Genomic DNA, 7,839 nt, shown 5'->3' on the forward strand with positions numbered 1-7,839 from the left:
ATATATATAAAATTTGGGTGATAGGCACCACTTATAGCAGTGACTCAAGCATTACAAAAGCAATCCATATAGCAAAACATTTATATTCCTTTTGTAATTTGAATTAAAAAAAATAAATCTATTTGAGTAAGTTTGTAGGTTTTAGGGTGCTATTTGTACTATTTTTTGGTCCAAAGTCTATACTGGAGCCAAAGGCAAAACCTGAAATTTCCCTGCAGATATTCTTTGCGTAAGTTTTTTCTCTACATCACCTCTAGTGACATTGCCTTTCAGAGGGCTCAGACAGTTACCGTGTTTCCCCCAAAATAAGACACTGTCTTATATTATTTTTTCTCAAGAAGACACACTAGGGCTTATTTTCAGGGGATGTCTTATTTTTATTAAGTATAATACAACAATCTACATTTATTCAAATACAGTTAAGTCATCTTCTCCTGGAACCGGACAGGGGGAGCCAACCTTGTTGGTGGGGCTGGCGCTAGTGATGTGTGAACTTCTTTCCCCTTGCTGTTCACACATGCGCGATAGGATGCCTGCAACCGCGGTTACCACACACGCACCACCCAAGTGCGAATGGCTCAGAGAAAGGAGCTGTGGCAGATCAAAGGTATTCCAGTCTTCCTTACCACTCTGTGCAGAAATGCAGGGCATGGCTATGCAGATACGCTGCATAGCCAGACCCATCACTAGGTCTTATTATCAGGGTAGGGCTTATATTTAACAAATGCATAGAAATCCTGCTAGGGCTTATTTTTTGGGTAGGTCTTATTTTGGGGGAAACACGGTAGTATAGGCCCCAAGAGAGAAATTAAAACACTGCCCCTAGATCACAGAGATGTTCATTTATTTGTTTGCTTAATCTATTCTTTATTTAGTTTTTATTGATAAATAAAAATTCTTTACATTTTTAATTGATAAATAAAATTCTTTGTATTTTTTATTGATAAATAAAAATTCTTCACATTTATGGGGTACAATGTGATGTTCTGATACATGTATACAATGTGGCATGGTTAAATCAAGCTAGTTAACATATTCAGTACCTCATCTACATGCCATGATTTTATGATACAAACATTTCAAATCTACTCTTTGCAAATTTCAAGTAAAAAATACAGAATGCCTCTGTAGTGTTTCCATTTTAGTAAGCACAAGAATCTAAGTTCCTCTTCAGCGTTCTGTCACATTTTCCATCTCTGTCTACAACTGATACACTTTTGAGATATCCTTGAGTCTAATCTTCCTGTTCATTAATTCAAATCAACAGCATCATTCTGTTCTTTCAGCCATCTACTGTGTATACTGTACCAAAATTAAAGTTTTTTATCTTTAGGTTTTACACTCATTCCTTTTTTAAAAAAATAAGAGATAAGGTCTCACACCATCGCCTAGATGAGTGCAGTGATACATTCATTGTTCACTGCAAACTTGAACTCTAGGTGTTAAGAGATCCTCCTGCCTCAGCCTTCCAAGTAGCTGGGCCTATAGGTGCTTGTCACCACATACATATGGCTAGTATTTTTTATTTTCTGTAGAGAGGTGGTCTCCCTATGCTATGTTGCCTAAGCTGGTCTCAAACTCTTGGCCTCAAGGGATCATCCTGCCTTAGCCTCCCAAAGCACTGGGCTTACAGCCACTGCACAGAGCCGTGCTGATTGATTCTTTTTGCCAGACACTGTATTCACGTTTCTCTTTGAGGATAGCAATCAGTTTAAGTTAATAATTACTTCAGCTTGGCTTTATTCTTTCTGATCAACAGGTTTCAGTTTAACTGTTCATTGAACTTTCAGCGGCTTCTTTTCCTAAAATATCTGGGAACTCCCTTTTGTGTGCTCTCACTTGGATCCGAGATTCCTCTTTACACATCTGTGAAAGCCATCCATGGTTGCCTGTTTGGGAGCATGTGGTGGGAGTGAGAAGAGCTTCTAGGTACCAGCTTCAATGCCAGTAGCTTGTGTCATCTCCCAGGGTGTCTCTAGTCACTCAAGGTATTATCCAGCCTTTCCATCCCATATGTCTACACAGGGCTCTCACCTGAGGACAGGCTCTTCCTTAACTCATGGTCTAGCCAATAAGCGGGGTGTGTGTGTGTGTGTGTGTGTGTGGGTGTGTGGAGGAGATATGGAGTGTTTCACAAGCCAGCTGCTCTGTCTTGGTTCTGTCTACAATTTTCTCTAGCCCAACCCCTCCCCCACTGCTACCGGGATGCACCACTCCAGACTTACTGAGACTTCAGACTCTGAGGACCAGACCCATCTTTTGTAGTCACTCTGTGGGTTGTCACTATTTTTTTTTTTTTTTTCTGAGGCAGAGTCTCACTCTGTACCCTGCTGGATAGAGAACCTCATGGTGTCACAGCTCACAGCAACCTCAAACTCTTGGGCTTGAGCATTCTTCTTGCCTCAGCTCCTCAAGTTGCTGGTGCCTGCCACAATGCCAGGCTAGTTGTTTTGCTATTTTTAGTAGACAAAGGATCTCACTCTTGCTCAGGCTGGTCTCAAACTCCTGAACTCAGGGAATCCACCTGTCTCGGCCTCCCAGAGTGCTAGGATTACAGCCGTGAGCCACTGTGCCTGGCTGGATACCACTATTTGATAAATCTAATTACTTTTATTGTTATGTAAGAAGACAAGCGTACTAAAGAAGACTTCATAATTTTTTTACTAATGTCATATCAACAAATTAAATGACTGTACTAATACTGGCACTCCATAATAGATAACAATACACTTATTTTTCTTCTCGTTCTTCCCATAGAAATCCCTAACAGGAACAAAGGATAAATCTAATCAGACAGATTTGAGAAAACTAGTTCAAAATGTAATTTTTGCCATTTCAAAATCATTGTTAAACAAAATGGCAAGTGACCACCTAGGAGAAAACACTTGCTAAACATATATCCAATAAAAGATTTATAACTAAAATATATAAAGAACTCTTAAAGAGTTTTTTTTTTTTTGAGATACATGTCACTTCATTGCCCAGGCTGGAGCACAGCAATGTTATCATAGCTTACTGCAACCTCAAACGCTTGAGATCAAGCAGATCCTCCTACCTTACCTTCCCAAGCAGCTGAGACCACTGGTGCCTGCCACCATCCCCAGCTGGTAGACATGGGGTCTCACCATTGCCCCAGGTTGGCTTCCATCTCCTGGGCTCAAACACTCCTCCCACTTTGGCCTCCCAAAGTGCTAGAATTATAGGCTTGAACCATTGCATTGCACACAGTCAATATTTCAATTTAAAGAAAATAAATGACCCTAATATAAATGAGCAAAAGGTTTGAATGAATACTTAACCAAAGAAGATATACAGATAGCTAGTAAGTACAGGAAAAACTGTACTGTCTACATTATTAGTCATTAAAAAAATAAACACTAAAACCACAATGATACAGCTCTACATACGTATTAGAATAGCTAAAATTAAAGACTAACCATACCCAAGCTGCTGAGGATGCAGAGCTACTGAAACTCTCATACACTGCTGGTGGAAATGGAAAATGGTACTACCAGTTTGGAAAACAATTTAGCGGCTTATTAAAAAGTGGAGCATGCACTTACCATATGCCTTAGGCATTCTACCCCTGGGTATTTACCCCAGAGAAATCAAAGTCTGTGTCCACATAAAGACTTGTGGGTTTTATTTCCTAGTGAGACCCTTAATGTTCTCACAGAGACCTAGGTGTAGGAGATGCCAAGAGCCAGATGACATCCAAGCAAGATGATCTGCAGCTGAGGCATGGACCTCGGGCCATTCCTCCACAGGAAGAATGTAGCTTACTGCAACTACCCTCAGCAAGTAGTCATTGTTAATTACTCCCCTCACCTGTGTTGCTCTGGCTCAATAAAAGGCTGGTGCAGAGGTTGCTCGGGGCTACCCGGAAAGTAAGGGCTAGTCCGCCTTCCACAAGCTTGTACTTCTAATCCGCCTCTCGCCTGGTTCCTTCCTGCGCTAACCGAGACCAGGGCCATAGAAGCCCGACAGGTCACGACACTTAGGTAGCCCTGGCCTGGGCTCAGTGCTCTTGTCCAGCGTCCAAACAGATCCTGGGAAGGAAAAAAATAAGGCACATTATGACTAGACAAGATCATTTGAAATTACAACGTCAGAACTGAAAAGAAATTGAGATGTTACGGCGCCAACCTGACACCAGAGTAGGAGTCCTTTTCTGCCTCTCTGGAAGAGGCTGCCGTGCCCTGAGGCCAGGGGGGCAGGTGCCAACTGCACAAGGCAGTGGCACATTCTCTGCTCTGCGTTTCGTACCCCACAGTTCTCCTCTCAGTAGCTTCTCCTCCTCCCTGTTCTGCACAGGCTCACATGGCTCTTATACAACTCCCCTCTCCTCTCTGCCCTTGTCTTCTCTTCTCCAACTTTCCCACAGAAAACATGCAGCCCTTTAGTACTGTGGTGCTGGGAGCACCAGGAGCATCACTTTGTGGCTCCTCCATGGTAGGACCAGGGCAGATGGGGGGCCAGGCTGGCCTTGACGCGTAAGCTTTACTGCTGATTCTGAGAATGCACTGACCTTTTATGTGGCCACGTTGCCACTGCCTTATAGTAAAACCCCTGCTTCTCTTTACCATAAACTCAAGTTCATCTCATGAGTGTCTGGCTCTCACTGCTGATGCCATGAGAGCTTGTCACATTCAACATTCAGTAAAATGTCTCCAAGCTATGTTTGGTATTTCTGAGGACTTTAAAGAATAAGAGTCACTGTAGCTTCAGTCGTCCAGAAAGTCATCATGAGCTGTGTTTGGGGCTTCACTGATGGCTGTATCCTCCAGGCCCGCCTTCTGTGTCACTCGTGGTTCCTGTGGTTCCTTTAGGTTTTGTTGTTTTTAACCAAATGAGCTGCTTTGCAATAGGAGATCTTAACTTTCCAACATTGCAGCCCTTGGGAGCTTGGGCCCTGGTAATAGTGATGATTTTCTTGACTAACCTTTAGAAAGTGTTTCCACAGAGATAGGCAAAGTCCCAAGCATGTTACGGACATAAACCCATTGAATTTTCTTAATGAACCAAAGGTGTAGGTTTCCTATTTTTACACTTCATTTTACACTCGAAGAAAGTAGGCATTCAAGAAGCTAAGCATCAAGCCCAGGCTACACAGCAAGGGCACAGGCAGCCGGGCTCTCAGCCGGCCACCTTAACCATCATGAAAAATACCTTCGTCCAATATCACCAACTCAACAGACAAGCAGGGTGCTAAATTGAGTTGAGTCAATAATACAGTCTGAAATGTAGATAACCTGCTTCTGTGTGGAACCATAAATCAACCAAGTAATCCAGGAGCCTGAGCACACAGTGGTTTTCTTCCCATTTTAAAACTAGTTTGGGGCCAGTCTCTTCTGGGAATTTCCACTGTGATTACAATTTACTGAGCCCTGTGTTTTCCCAGGCCAGTATAGAAACAAACAAGCTGGAACAAGAGATGGAGATTAGAAATGCCGTGGGCTAAGCAGATATAATGAGAGAAACAGCTGTATTTTAATGCAGATAGCATGGGTAGAAATTTTATTTATTTTTTAATTAAATCATAGCTTAGTACATTAATGCAATTAAAGACATTTTATTTTTAATGCTCTAGGTTCTCTACCTTTATATACAGAAAAAAATAATCTATGGCTCCGCAAAAACCACGAAGAGAAAAATATATTTTGTAATTTTAAAGAGATGTTATAAAGTTACTAATTATTTGACTGCAAAACAAGAATATATAATGTTGCCCACCACATCAAGATTTTACTCAATTGAGCCCCTGACCCTACCTCAAAAAAGGTCCTAACGCATTTCCACTATACTCTCAGGTCAAAACCGAATTACTCTGTCAACTTGTTCAGGATAACTCATCTTACCACACGTTTTGCTTTTTCCTAGTTTTTGAGAAAGATTCGATAACAGGTGTTCCCCCAAGACGTTTGTGTGAGTTTTGGGATGACTAATGGGGCCTGGCACAAGAGGGGGCTTTTAGAAAGTGGATAAGAGGCGCTCTGTGGAGCTGAGAGGGAATGACTGTTGTAGTAAAAGAAAGGTTGCATTTCAGAAGAAACCTGTATCAGAGAAAACTCTCATGGAAAACAAAACCACTCGCGAAAACAAAATCCAAAAGCAGTAAAAGAAAGGAGAGTCAGGGCTGCTGAAACCGTGGGACAATGTTGGCAGTGAAGTGCAGCAAGAAGGTAGTATTATACATCCACTCCCTGACCAAACAAAAGGACTAACTGCAAAGATTCTAGTCCATTTAACAGCATCAATCAACCACCTGCTCTGTGCTGGGACTGCGCTCAGGAACAGGGTAGCTAAGCAGGGGCTGCAAGGAGGCCTAATCGGCAACAGCAGGAGGATGGGGTGCACGGGTTTCCACAGAAGGGTGTAACTGGCTCGTAGGAATTTCCTGTGGGCTGGAAGTGAACTGAAGCTCCATGTTAATGGATAATGAGGGGCTATACCTGGTACTGGTGACATGCAGGGTTGAGAAAATGGGAACCCTTATCCAGAAGAGCTGAGGAGGGCTAACCCTCCCAATTTTACCAGCTGTCAGGGCAGCATATAATATTGAACCTGACTTTTAGGACTTACACAATACAGGAGGAAATCAGCAGGCCCTGACAGCCTGAGTCAGAAGCATATCGTTCATTCAGACTAAAAGCTGCCTACCTGGTCCAGCATCCACACAACTGTTAAGTTTCCTGTCTTCAGATGCTTCTCCTGCTGGTTGCTGTGACCTGACCCAGGACAAGGTGGAGTCTGCTTCAGGACGAAGTGTGGAAGGGCTACAGCTTCACGTCAGAGAGTGGCACAGCCACTAGGGAAAAGGCTAAAATAAACAGATAAAAGGCTTGACTGTTCAAATGTAAATAGCAATGTTTTGGGTAAAAATAGACCAAACAATTAAATTTGATCTAACAAGTAGCTATTTACAGGAAGTGGTTCTGTTAATTAACATCAGGCTCTGAGTTGTTTTGTTTTTAAACTTTAATGAGTTTTAAGTAGCAGGGGTGCTGTGAAGAAATAAATTCACATTAGTTTAAACCTTTATGTTATGTCTGAGTTGATGCTAACACCCGGGTGTGAAAGGGCAGGTTTCTAGGAACTGCCAGCTGTGGTTTCTAAAATATTGTCACTACAGAAAGAATTGAAGTGCTGATTTTCATTTGGATGTATCAGTTTGTCCTATTTTCAAACATTGCTTCCCACTTGGATCATCACTCATGGTCTTCTTATGTGTAGTTTGTCAAATTAAATTCACTCCCATGGGATATGAAGCCTGGGTGGGGCATGGAGACTTCTCGGAGCAAGTGTGTGCTGTGCACCAGAGACACAGGGGACGTATGAGCTGTTCATAGAGGGTGCCCCAGAGGTCATGCATAAAGTTGCCATTTATATGGAAAATGGGAAATTGTAGCTAAATGTATCTTTTTTAAAACAGATAATACAAACGCTTTATTTAACATTTGTACATCATCTCAGTTAAGCCAAGTGGTCACAACCCTGACATCTAGGACCCAGCCAAGTACAGCGCAGCCTCAGAGCTTCTCACTCTGACTCTAACAGGGTGGGCAGGTTACCCTCGCACACGGAGCTTTTTACACTGAGAATGATGGAGCAGCTTGTGTTGTCCATAAATTCTATGTGTACCTGCGTGTACTGTCACTGTAAGCCAGTCCTGCCCAGCACCTTGGTGACCCTTGCCAGCTTGATAGGCTGCAGGTGGCTGGTGTCCATAATGGTGGTGTGGCAGTACTCGAGTGGGTGAAGAACTAAATGTATCTATATTTACAAAATGTTCGTTATAAAATTTTATAAAATATTTACAGCATATTCTGTACATGTTGG

The 7,839-nt window shown here is 42.4% G+C and overlaps 1 pseudogene; it reads right to left on the bottom strand.

The window, feature by feature from the left end:
* Positions 1-7,473: 7,473 nt before the first annotated feature.
* LOC111726968 lies at positions 7,474-7,728 on the bottom strand (annotated as a pseudogene).
* Positions 7,729-7,839: the final 111 nt, after the last annotated feature.

Source organism: Otolemur garnettii, unplaced genomic scaffold (genome assembly GCF_000181295.1).
Source record: "Otolemur garnettii isolate 467f Iridium unplaced genomic scaffold, OtoGar3 scaffold00088, whole genome shotgun sequence".
NCBI lineage: Eukaryota > Metazoa > Chordata > Mammalia > Primates > Galagidae > Otolemur > Otolemur garnettii.